Source organism: Sceloporus undulatus, chromosome 4 (genome assembly GCF_019175285.1).
Source record: "Sceloporus undulatus isolate JIND9_A2432 ecotype Alabama chromosome 4, SceUnd_v1.1, whole genome shotgun sequence".
NCBI classification, from domain to species: domain Eukaryota; kingdom Metazoa; phylum Chordata; class Lepidosauria; order Squamata; family Phrynosomatidae; genus Sceloporus; species Sceloporus undulatus.
In genome coordinates this window covers 22,136,441-22,149,913 of record NC_056525.1, presented here as the reverse complement: position 1 = coordinate 22,149,913, position 13,473 = coordinate 22,136,441, and the positions used below count along the sequence as shown (strand labels likewise).

Sequence of the window (13,473 nt, the reverse complement as noted above, 5' to 3'; positions counted from 1 at the left end):
TTCAGGTTTGATTTGCTCTAGAACCCATTTATTTGTCTTTTATCAGGGGCTCAGTATTGGGTTGATTTTTGCTTTCTTCACTGTCCAGCTTTCACAACTTTACAAGTAAGAAATGGGGATATGATGTCCAAAGACCATCTTAATTTTGCATTCAGTGAGATATCTGACACTTTCAGATTTTGGTCGACTCTTCTACTGAACTTCCTTTTTTATTGTCTCTAGTGAGTTATAAATTTTGCATTCCTGATGTTAGCCAAGTAGGAAGTTCTGGCATCTCCAGTCATTAAAGCTTCGCACAATATTCTCTCCACGTAATCATAATTCTGGGAGAGAAGACTTCTATTGATAGGAGAAGAACTCTCTATAAGTTCCTTCCTTAAGACTAAGGTTGGGGAAATTAACTAACGTTCACTCACTCTTTAAGAGCTAAAAAATATTTTTCTTTTCATTCTCTTTCTTTCTTTCGTCTGCTCTTTCTTTTCTTTTCGTTATTTCTTTCCTTTCTTCTTTGGATTTGGAAAATTTCTCTTTCGTTCTTTTCTTTTCGTTTCTTTCTTTATTTCTTTCTCATTTCTATTTCGCTTTCTTTCTTTCGTTATCTCGTTTCTTTCCGTTTCCTTTCTTTTCTTTTTTTTTTTTTTTTTCTCTTTCTTTCTTTCTTCTTCTTTCTTTCTTTCTTCTTCTTCTTGCTCTTTCTTGCTTTTTTCTGTTTCCTTTCATTTCTTTGCTTTCTTGCTCTTTCTTTTTCTTTCGTTATTTCTTTCTTTTCTTTCTTTCTTTTTCTTCTTTCTTTATTTCTTTTGGTTTCTTTCCGTTCTTTTCTTCTTTCTTTCTTTCTTCTTTCTTTTCTTTCTTTCTTTCTATTCTCGTATTTCTTTTCTTTCTTTCTTTCGCTTCTTTCTTTTCTTTCTTTTCTTCTTTCTTTTCTTTCTCTTTCTGTGCTTCTTTCTTTCTCTTCTTTTTCTTTCTCTTTCTTTTCGTTTCCTTTAGTTCTCTTTGTTTTCTTTCTTTCTTCCTTTCTTGTCTGTCTGTCTTTCGTTTTCCTTTGGATTCCCCCCCCCCCAATCCCCCTAGAAATCAAGGTGACTAAACTGAGGCTGTTGTACTTTGGCAATGTTATGAGAAGACATGATTCACCAGGAAAAAAAATGATGATAATTGGTAAGGTGAAGGGCAGTAGGAAAAAGAAGAAGGAATTCTAAATGGATAGACTTAATGAGGGAAGCCACAACTCAGACTCTGAAGACCTTAACAGGCCAGTTGATTAGTAGGTGACTAGGAGGTCTCTCATTCATAGGATCACTATAAGTTAACGTCAACTTGATGCCAGTTAACAACAACAACAATTATATTGTTGAATTGCAGTTCCCAAGCAGTACTGTCAACATACCCAGAGTTGAGAAATGTTGGGAGTTGCAGTCTTACAACATGTGGAGAGCCACAATACACATCTCAGTTGTACTGATGTCTTCTTGCAATGTTGCTTAAGTTTCACCGGAGGAAGCATTTTCACTTTTTAAAAACCCTAAAGGGCAGAAATTAAATAGTAAACATTTGCTGGTAGAAAAGCAGGACTAGAAGGGAGAAATCTTTCTCCCTACTGCAGCCCAGCTGGGTCCCCAAAACTGGCTCTGGGGGGCTGAGAAACCCTCAAGAAACATCTCTCTGGTATCAAAATGAGAAAAAAAGAGAAATGTAACATAAAGAAAACTCTGCTAGATTATTCTGTCAAATGTAAGCTTTATCCTACAAATGCCCTGTCAAGTCAGATCAAAGGCTAGTATACAGCAATAGCCTATTTCCAGTTCTCCTCTGAGGGTTTCAAACTAGGAAGCTCATTGATAGACTGGGACTCAACAGTCTTTCCCCATTGTTGCTCTGTAGCAACTGAGTTTCAGTTACATAGCACCTGCCAAACCTGAAAGCTCCAAGTGGCTGCCATACCTACTAGTCATAGACAAATTTGTTCCTCTATTCATTTGTCACTTCTCATTATACCATTTAAGCTAGTGTCCACTCTGTAGTAGCAAATTCCATTAAGTAATTCTGTGCTGCATACAGAACAGTTTGCCTCCTCTGAAGCGCCTGCAAATAATTACAGAGGAGTATCTTGAGTTTTAGAGTAAGGAAGGAAGAATTTCTGTCCATGTCTGTCTCCCCTCCCCTTAAAACAACCTGTATATAATTTTATAAATCTCCTGTAAGATTTACATCTTGAGGCCTATAGCCTACACACACACACACACACACACACACACACCCCAAGATGAAATGGATGAAATTAAAGAATAAACTATACCTTCATATTCTAAGAAACAAATATATTTTTGAATGGTCCTCCACTTGCACTACGTGCAAATTAGAAACAAAGGGCTTGTCTACACAATTTCAATACTCCCCATTCTATTTGAATAGGCTGTGATCCAGCCACACACGATTCAGAGAAATTTGGGCTTTTTGTAGACAGGACCCTCCATAGACTCTGCTGAAAAAGGATTTGTGTTGTTATTGGTGTTGTTTTTTTACTGGGGCCTCCATGGGTATCCGAGAGGATGCACATTAGCAAAAGTCATATCTCTGCTTCACATGGATTCACATGGCTGAAACTTTTTACAGAGAGATGGTGAATAGATGTGAATTTGCTCAGGAAAGTGAAGACTATTAAGCATCAATGCATGTGAAAATCTGCAGCAATTTGCAAAATAGACTAGCCCTAAAAGATCATGGAGGAAAGTGCTAGCCTAGCCCATTCTCTAATGTGTTACTTTAAAAAAAAAAAAAAAAAAAGAGCACTGAAAATTATTAACCAATTATCTGAGATGGTTCTATCACCTCAGAATTCTTAACGTATTAATGTCGTTGCAGACGTAGATTAAGCATCAGGTTTTTGTGATATCTATTATGGTCTGGCTTACAGAAATCATATTTATATTATTTATAGTAGTTTGGGACCTTTCTGTCTGTCTCTGAAATTTACCCTACTTCAAACTATTTATTACCTCAACCAAGTGGCTTTTTCCAGAGAAAGCATCTGACAGATTTATCAATTGTCTTGGGGTGAAAAAAGATATCTCAGTGGCCCTTCTGCAGCTTAGATCCTGTGATTTGTGATTATAGTGCCTGAACTCAGTAAGTTAGCTGCAAGCTAGAGAGGTGAATTGTATTTGAATTTAGGTGACAAGATTTCTACCTTCTGCAGTGAACCATTGTGTTTGTCTCCTTGGTTGGTGGCACTGCCAAGGGTAGATCAATAAGATTAGTAGTTTATACAACAATTAGTATCTACAGGTGAGGTTGGGATAAGAGATAAAATTAATCTGGCATGACTTGTTTTGTCCCCCTCCCCCACAAAAAAATTCCCATATTTCAAACTAATCTCATTGCTTATTTAAAATACAGAATTACACAAAAGAATAAATTATACCTTACATAAATTACAAGATTGGTTAATTAGGAGAATGTTGTGATTGTTGTGCATCTTGATATCAGTAATATATTTGAAAAGATCCCCCATGATATTCTTGCAGGCCAGCTGGTAAAGTATGGGCCAGACAATGCCACTGTTAGGTGGATTTGTTGCCAGTTGATGAACACAGGGAATGTTTATCAATGGTTTCTCATCATCCTGAAGAAACACCGCACGTTAAATGGTGCAGGGTACTATCATGCCCTTTCCAGGGTGCAAAAAGGAGCTGTGGTGTGTGGTTACTGCAGCCCCAATCTGGTGAAAATGGAAGTGCCTGCAGGCCACCCCTTAGGGGTGGTCTGCACAGCCCCAATATCTTTGCCTATTAGCAGAAGGAAAGCACCAGAACTCTGCCTTGGAGTCTGTTGTTTTATAACAGGCTGTCAGCCACACCCAGGAGGAGTTTCTTACAGCCAGGTAGATACTGCACAGGTGAAGACTCTGTTCTTTCTGCCAGCAGCAGAAGGAAAGCTGGGAGGGGTCCAGCCTAGCCACTTATACAAGGGAGCTATCGAGGGTGGGAGAAGCCACTGAGAAATCTCTTTCTGGTGTCCTCATCAAGTGGGCCTGTGATGGTGGCAGGACTGAGAGAAACTTTCTCCTGTAGGTCTTAGGGTACCTGCAGATTCATATGGAGAGATACAGTCTTTCAGATAATCTGGTCCTAAGCCATAGAGGGCTTTACAGGTCATGATCAGCACTTTTAATTATGCTTGGAAACAAGAGAACCACCTTAGTGCAGAAAAATGTAAAATGATCCACTTCTCTCCCTTGAGGAAACTCACTTAAGGAATGATTATGATAGGTGGATTATGCTCCTAAAATCTGATGGTGATGGAGATGATAAATCATTTCTTTATTATAAGCCATCCTATACTAGAACTGTTGTTTACTGAACAAAAGTTAAAATGAACCATATTTTGCTCTTGCTTGGAGGGGAATTTGGGAATAAATTGAGGAGGGTATTATTTAATTAATTACTAGTTGCACATAACCTTTAGAGCTCAAAACAGCCTATATGGCTCTCTTGTCCCTCACCTGATTGATCTTCACAATAACCCTGTGAGGTAGGTAAGGAAGAGAGAGAGAGAGAGAGAGAGGAAAGTCCATAGGCACCCGCTATGAATTTTATGGCTAAGGAAGGGCTAGAATCTGGTTTTCCTAAATTACAGTCTAAGAATCCAACCCCCACATCACTCTCAACATTTGCTTTTGAGTCCTCCCTTTATCTTGTTATGTGTGTTGACCAGTATCCTCTTTCTTGTAGGAACGAACACCATGTATATTAACACTAAGACTATTTTTTGTAAGTACCTGCCCTTACATATCCAAAATAGTATTGTCCCTTCACAAGAGGAAGATAACAATCTTTAAAAATTCTAACATTTTGCAGAATACAAACTCATCCCAACCATTTTGGGGGCCAGGAACACCCGAAGGAGAAAGGAACAAAAGCAACAACAACAAAATGTCATAAGAACTAAGTGTGTTCAATTGGCATAAAGTGCTGAGTGACATGGACTAGATGAAACTGAGTATTCTGGAAGAGAGTCTATCTATGTACTAACATTCTTTCGTTGGTTATTTCACTTGTTCATTTATACTGAAGAAAGTCAGGGATGTCAACAGAGTAGACAGGAGACCAAGCCTTCTCTCTGTCCCTGGTGATCCCAGACCTTGGAAAAACACATAATCACATTGGTGGGTTACAAACCGCCATGAAAGTACGGAGTCAGTCCGTACTAGGGTTAGGAAGGTGCAGTGCTTCCGCACCCCCCTAACCCTAGTATGGACTGAGTCTATACAAAATAGGGGCTCCCCTTCCACATGAGGGCCACCATGATGACGTCATGACCGCGCCGCCTCTATACGGGGCGGTGTGGACGTGACATCGTCGGTCCGCGCCAGGGCGCTTAGTGCACCCTTTGCACGAACCAGGAAGGAGCTCCGTTTCGGAGCTCCTTCCTGGTTTGCGGCGCCGCTTTGCATCGCTGGGCGCATCCTTCAGATGGCTGCACCCAGCGAAGAAAGGGAGAAAGCGGCCAAGCGGGCTGGGGGGTGTCCTTGAGGCTTGAAGCCCCAAGGACACCCCTTTTCAGGCTGCAGGGAAGGGGCCTTTTGCCGCTTCCCTGCAGCCTGGAAAGCGGCGGATCGGGGCCTCGGAGGCTGCCAGTCTGGCAGCTGAGGCCCCGATACACCGGGGAAAGTGGCGGGTGCAGCCCGCCCCAAACGGGCGGTCTGTAACCCGCCATTAGTCCCATTCCACTTCTTAGCTGTTAACACAGAATTGCAGAATGTTAGGGAATGGATTTTACACATTTGTAGTGTAAAATTGAATGAGACCTAGAATGCTGGGAGAGACATTTCAGTGAGAAGTCGAAGGTTATCATGGCCGGCATCCATGGTTTTTTGTGGGCTTTTTGGGCTATGTGGCCATGTTCTAGAAGATTTTCTTCCTGATGTTTCACCAGCATCTGTGGCTGGCATCTTCAGAGAATGTTTGCCTGGAAAAAGTGGGTCTATATAATAATGATCACCAATTAGCAGACATTAATCTTCTTTTGCATTAGCCCCCAGCCTGGGGCCTACCATCAGCACAGGACAATACACATGCAAATCATTCCTGCATTCCCAGTCTCACACAGTATATATATAGACGCACTTTTTCCAGGCAAACATTCTCTGAAGATTGTAAGCCTGAGGGCAGGGAACCGTCTAACTAAAAAGATTGCATGTACAGTGCTGTGTAAATTTACAGCACTTCATAAATAAAGGTTAATAATAATAATAATAATAATAATAATAATAATGAAGATGCCAGCCACAGATGCTGGCGAAACATCAGGAAGGAAATCTTCTAGAACATGGCCACATAGCCCAAAAAACCCACAAAATTTCAGTGAAATTTGCACCAAAAGGGATTTAACACCTAAACTTGCATTCACAAGGCTACCAGTTCTAATTGCATTCATCACAGATCTCTGTTTACTGTTCAAATGTCTTAGTTATTCCTCAAATAAATACTATCTATGATTAACCGTGGGTAACTTTCAATGAGACATGCATTTCTAAGATATGAACACCTATCCTGATACTGGCATTTCCAGCAAATGTTAATTTTGCATTGATTCATATCAGTTGCTTTTCTTACTTTTTGGCATGTGATTCCAGACATCAAAGCATATTTCAAATTAGGTTTTGTTGCTTGTCTGCTTTCCTTGCCTCTTCCAGTCCCTCTAGGCTATTTACTACAAAAGCTGGTTGAACTTTTTTCATAGTGAATAATTTATTTGACAAATTTACCCCTTTATCTGTTTGGAACAGAACAGAGAGCAGGCTTTGCTCCTTATGAATTTGATTGTGATTTAGATGCACAATTGCCTACAAAACCCTTAGCTCGGCTAAAGAGAGGCATTCACCAATCATTTGCTTCAAACAAGACACTGCTGATTTGTTCATTGACCCTATGTGAAAGATTGTTTGTTTGTTAAGGGTTGATTACTCTTGGACCAGAACTTTGGCATTAGATAATGAGGACTCAGCCGAGGCGACTTTCTTTTCCTGGTCTGGATCATCCAACACCTATCTGTAGATTTCTACCACAAGCATCTCTCCCACAAGGACAGCATGCACTCTTCTTCAATACACAAGGTATCTGCCCAGCCAGTAATGTCACCAGCCAACTGCACAGCTGTGTGATATTCACTCAGCACAAAAGCAAAAAAGCTAGACAAAATAAAGCTCCTGGGGAGAAGGAAGTTTCATGCAACCTGCAAATTTACACTGCAAATGTATAGAATCCATTTCCTAACATTCTGTAATTCTATGTTAACAGCTAAGAAAGGTACATCTGGGATGACACTAATGTGATAATGCTGTCGAGTTGATTCACAAAGGTCTGAGGTCACCAAAGACAAGGAGGAGGCTTAGGGGCTATACAGACCGGCATCTTTGTAGATGCCACACCCCAACCCCAACCCCAGGTGGTATGATGTCACGTGCCACATCACTTGGCGTTCAACATCATGGAGCTCCTCTGGCGGTGTGTCTACACAACACAGCACCAAAGGAGCTCAGAAAAGCCATGGCACCACAGCTATGGCACCCTTTCCATGGCGCAGAAAGGAGCCACTTTTTGTGGCTCCTTTTTGTACCGTAGAAAGGTGAGATCAGGGCCACAGCATGGTTGCTGCAGCCCCGATCTGGATCTAAAAGGGGTGGCTACAGGCTGCCCTTATGGGTGGTCTGTACAGCCCCTTACTTTCTCATCCATTCCATTGATGTCCCTGACTTTTTCCTGTATGCACTCCACCCTTCCCTTATGCAGGGAATCCGTTTCAGACCCACCCACCCTGTGTAAGGGGAAAACTACATATGCTCACACCCCATTGAAAACAACGGGGCATGTGCACACAGAGTGGAGCGGTACATGCACCATTCATTAAATTGTACTGCCGCTTCAGCGTAAGCTGAAAGCTGCATAGCTGACTGTAAGTTAACATGTGGAATAACCATCAAAATACTTTAGTACATAGTTAGCCAGACATATTGTTTTCAAGAATGCTCCATTCCCTCCAGTCCAACAGTCAGCGAGCACTTTATGTCAATTGAACATCCTCAGTTCTCATGACATTTTGTTGTTGTTGCCCTCCCCTTAGAATATCATTGGTCCCAAAAAATGGTTGGGATTAGAATTACTATTCTGCAAAATATTAGATTTTGTAAGGACTGTTATCTCATTCGTGTGAACTGACAGTGCCATTTTGGATATGTAGGACAGGCACTTACAGAAATAACTTTACTGTTAATATATATTATGGTTGTTCTTACAAGGAAGCACTCTAGAGTAGAGTGACAAAACTGAGCAGGATAAAACTGACCTCTGTTCCTGATTCTGAGTGCCCTAGCCCTTGTAGACAGAACACTATAATAATTCCTTAATTCCTTCTCATTCACTTCTGCTCAGTGTGTAAGTGACACCATGAACCCATCTGTCATCATGATGGACATTTTGCAAGTAAACTTAAATGAGCATTTTCACACAGATAAACTGCTCTTCAGTAAAGCCAGATATGAATATGAATGATCAGGATAAACAAGGAAAACCCAAAGGAAAATAAAATGGGCACGGGTCTTTCACTTAGTATGAAGCATCTGTAGTTACATTAATTTAATCAAAAACTGGGTCCTTAGAGGCACCCTGCTGGAGTATACATAAAATCCAGTAGAACACCGACTACTTACTAGATGTTAATATCTTCCATCATTAAAAGTAAACTCAACTTGCTAAGTAAATGAAGCAAAGTAATTTCTCTTATGCCCTGCATATGGTCTTATTGGCATTATGATGGTTTGATTAATCGTTAACTTAATAATTTATTGCTAGACCACTGGGAAAAAATTAGTAAAAGTCTTCTCTCATTATGAGTTTGTAAACGTACACCTCTCCCTTTAGTACACTTCCTCTAATCAAGCATCTATGAGCCACTCTGCACTGCAGAAATAATACAGTGTAACACCGCTTTAATTGTCATGGTTCAGTGTTTTGTGGGATTCTGGGATTTCTAGTATTGTGAGAAATTTAACCTTCTTTGTTAGACCTGTAAATCCCAGAATTCCATAGTATTGAGCCTTGGCAGTTGAAGTTGTTAAAATATATTTCTAATTTGTATGGAAAATGTTCAGATGTGGCAATGGTTAACTAAGGTTTAAAATGGTTCCTGTTGCAGGCCAGAAAGACTAGGCCTGGAAGAACAAGTCTTCAAGGACATGTGCTGAGACATAATATAAACAAATGTATTATTGTTATGGTCTTGTGTAGTATGGTGACTTCATGAGAAAGAGGTGTGTCCACTTGGTGGGAAAGTTGATCTTGTGTGAGAACAAAGACTGATGTTACATTCAAGCTTCTAGCATGGACTCTGAAAGAGTATAGATGTATAGTAGTTTGCTGTGCATTGTGTAAATAGCAACAAAGTTAATAAACCCTCATTTGAGTGAAAATCTGTGTGGAAGTTACTTTGATCCTGAGTAGCTGAGAAGACGGCATCTGTTCCAGTTGGTACCAGTTCAAACCACCGGCAGCACGAGAAATCAACCATCCCAAAGATCTTTTCTCTAACAGAAGTGTTGTCAAACTGTAGTATGTCTGCAATGCATATGCAGCCCAGGTAACCTGTCCTTCATAGCAACAGTGCTATATTCTCCCTTCAATGTACAAAAGCAGATCTATAAGTTGGGAGGATTGGGTAACTGAAATGTGTGCAGTCCATCTGGATTTTGGAAATAAAATGTAAAAACTTAGATTGCATGTTTAAAATATGATATTAGCACTTGGTACTGATGTAATCCCACCTCGATCCTTGGGAGAGGTAGGAAATATAAATAAACTTTATCATCATCTTCATCATCATCATCATCATCATCATCCATGAAATCATTGATAAACTGCCATGAGTTCATTGGTAGGTTGGATCTATAGCTTCCTTTACAAAAGACACCTTGTGTTCTGTATTGAAAGTTATGGAGAGTTATGGATAAATAACAATTCTGTATTCAGTAAGAGTATGTAGTCTTACTGTAACACTACGTAAATGCACCCCAAGCCCATTTTAATACCTGTTCAGCTTCCAATTGAGTCACAAGGAGATTGACATTTCCATCCCCATCCCAGCAGTGAGCAAGGCTGTGAAAATCAGAACCAGGAGCTCTGTCTCAATTAAATTCCAGCTTCCTTTCATTTAGTGGCAGATGAACAGATCTTCTGAGAAAACAGCCCTCTGTTTGAAGGTGTCTTCTGTTTCAAAGGTCTGTAAAGTTCACATCTAGTATAAAAACTATAAGAAGCAAGAGAAGGCTACTGAATTTCCCCATGAGCGCATAGACCCTAGAAAGCTAGTAAGATGTAGTGGTTTTGGACTAGGATGATGGAAGATCAAGGTTAAAATCCCTGTTTGGCCATGGAAGCCCATTGGATGACCTGGGGCAAGTCACACTCTCTCCATCTCAGCAGAAGAAGGCAGGGACAAACCTATTCTTAACAAACTGTGCCAAATATAATCCTGTGATAGGTTTACCATAGGGTTTCCATATATCAGAAATAATTTGAAGGCACATGACAACAGCAGCACAGACCCTGGACAGCAAACTAAACAGGCACACATGTCACCTCATCATCATCATGCCCATTATGGTAAGATTTACTTCTCTTTCTACTGAAGAGATAATAATACTTTCTAAACTGGTGACTACATATCCAATTTAGCATATGAAAACATGAAGCAAATCTCTGTCCTCTAGTCCCAATGGCAATTATTAGTTTTAATTTCTCCCGTACTGGTGTATCAAAAGACACAAAGCTGGGTGTTTTGAAATATATGGAAGAGATCCTTTCTTAATTCTGTAGCTTCATTCCATAAGAACTGACATTCTTATCTGACCCCCCCCCCACAACTATCACATAGGCGCTTTACAGACCACCCAAAAAGGGCGGTCTGCCAGCGCCGTCATTTGCTGCGCGGAGGAGCCCCAGCGGCCAAACCACATGGCTCCTTCACGCAGCAAAAAGAAGCTGCAAAAAGCGGCTTCTTTTTATGGTGCGGAAATGGCGTTGGAAAGCGCCAATGGCACACTCGTGCATCATTTCCGCCGCGCAACATGCGGACACTAGGTGTCCACGACATCAAAATGGCGCGCCCATGTAGAATGGCCATCATTTTGTACGTGCCGAGCGCATACTCGGGTTAGGGGCGTCCGGAAAGGATGCCCCTTTCTAACCCTAGTACGTGCATGGCACGTACTTTCCGCCCGTGTGGAACGGGCCATAGTTATATACATATAAAACATGTGCACCATTAAAACTGATTATTGACTAGGGAGTTGTCTATACTGACAAAAAAAATCAGCTCCACCTCGCATTTTTGTGGTCTGCAATGATCTCATTAATGCCACACATACTCAAAATTCAAATTGGTACAAAAGGGAATCCCCACCCCCACAACCCTTTTTAATTCCTTCACTGTGATTTCTGGCAATTGAGTGTTTTACCCCAGTTGCTTCTATTCCTTCCTCAGCAGAGCCCAATTTTTGAAGTTGCTCTGAAGTCAAGCAATAGTGTGGGGATAGTGTGATCTAACTCGGGAAGCAACTAGGGTAAAGCACCCCTTAACTGGCAATTGCAATGAAGGAAATGGACTGGTTTATTCCCCACAAAATACTGGAGTTAATGGAGCTAATGATAGATCAGGGTTATGTGCTGCCTCTTCCTGCCTCTCACCTGAGTGAGCAAACAAGTGGACAAGCAAATCACAGCTGCATGCCTCAACCTCTGCAAATATGGAGGTTTGTCTGCATGTAAAAAAAAAAGTTTACAAAATACATTGTTGTTGTTGTGTGCCTCCAAGTCATTTTTGACGTATTACTGGATTTTCATGGCAAGTTTCCTCAGAGGGGGTTTGTCATTGCCTTCCTCGAGGCTGAGAAAGTGTGACTTTCCCAAGGCCACCCAGTGGATTTTTATGCGCAAGCAGGGAATCAAACCCTGGTCTCCAAAGTCATAGTCCAACACTCAAACCATTACCCCACACTGGCTCCCACCAGTCTAATCCTGCCTTCTAATTAGCCCCCCTACCCCAATTCCACCCTGATCCTGACACCTGTGTAAAAAGTCTGGATTTTGCTAAAACTGCAGGATAAAAAGTGACTTTTTAAAATTTATACTAATGTGAGTTCTCTGTCAAACAGAGTGCATGTCATGTGTTCCTACTGAACTGGAATGAAACTGAGTATGGATTTTTTGCCTGTGTAGACAACCACTAAGCCATCACTGTAAATTATTTATCCTTGAAATATTGTATTATTTCACCTTGTTCCTTCTCCTTCCCTCCCCTGCTTTCATTTAAATACTCTGAGCAAACCTTCTCCAGCGCACATTTCTAGTAATTAAAAGGGTGGGAAAAACACCTGCTAACCCAAGTATAGCCTGAGGGGGGAAATGAGTGCTGCAATTATTACAATTGCATTTTGTCAACATGGCAGCAGTTAAAAGTACAACAGCTAATTTCACTACATTTCTGACATAAATACCAGTTGGATTGAATTCAGCATCCTTTCTTTGTATGATACTAAGGAAAGAGCATCGGAGCCTTTTCATTTTTACATTCTATACAGATCCCATTCAGCTAATCATTTGAACCCTCTGAACACTGAGAATTATAGACACTATATAGAGTTTAAAATGTCATCATTACCTATTTTTTTATTAATTTGGCAACAGCACGTTCTGAATGCTAAAACAGCAATGGAGTCATTGACTAGGATTCTGTTAGTGACTACAGAGCAATTGTTTCACTAAATACATGGTTTTATTTTATTTAGTATAATGCATAACAGTCATATCCAGATGATAGCAGCATAAACAGAATTCTGCATGTGGGACCATTGTGCCATTCTGGCTAGGAACTTTACCACATTGGTTCAGGTCCTACAGTGGATCCTTGTTATATGCGGGCATCCGTTCCGGACCCCCCCGCGTATAACAAAATCCACATATGCTCAAAGCACCTCACTTCCCTCCTCCCTTCCCTCCCTGCCCCCTCCCTTCCCTTCCCTTACTTACCTTAAGTCGCTTGGCGGAGCGGCTTGGCCTCCGCCGCCGCCGCTGCAGGGAAGCTGGGTGGCGGCGGCGGCGGCGGCGACAGCAGCTGCGGAGGCCAAGCCTTGGCTTCCTCACCGCTGCCGTGCAAGGGCGTGATGGTGGTGCTGGAGGCCTCTTGCCCCCAACAGCACCGCCACCGGGCCTTTGCCACAGCGGCGACGAGGGAGGAGGGCTGCCGTGCCGGAGGCCTTTAAGGCCTCCCGCGCCGGCACCCGGCCTCCTCCAGGCCGCCGCGGAAGGGGCAGGTGTTGGTGCTGGAGGCCAAGAGGCCCCAGCACCGATACCTGACCCTTCCGTGGCCACGGAGGCCTGGAGGAGGCCGGATGCTGGCGCTGGAGGCCTCGCAGGCCTC

The 13,473-nt window shown here is 41.8% G+C and overlaps 1 long non-coding RNA gene across 1 annotated transcript; it reads right to left on the bottom strand.

The window, feature by feature from the left end:
• Positions 1-1,388: 1,388 nt before the first annotated feature.
• LOC121927945 lies at positions 1,389-13,137 on the bottom strand. Its single transcript, XR_006103398.1, has 3 exons — positions 13,083-13,137; positions 10,085-10,302; positions 1,389-1,525 (listed from the first exon to the last, which is right to left on the bottom strand). It is a non-coding gene; the product is annotated as an uncharacterized LOC121927945 (long non-coding RNA).
• Positions 13,138-13,473: the final 336 nt, after the last annotated feature.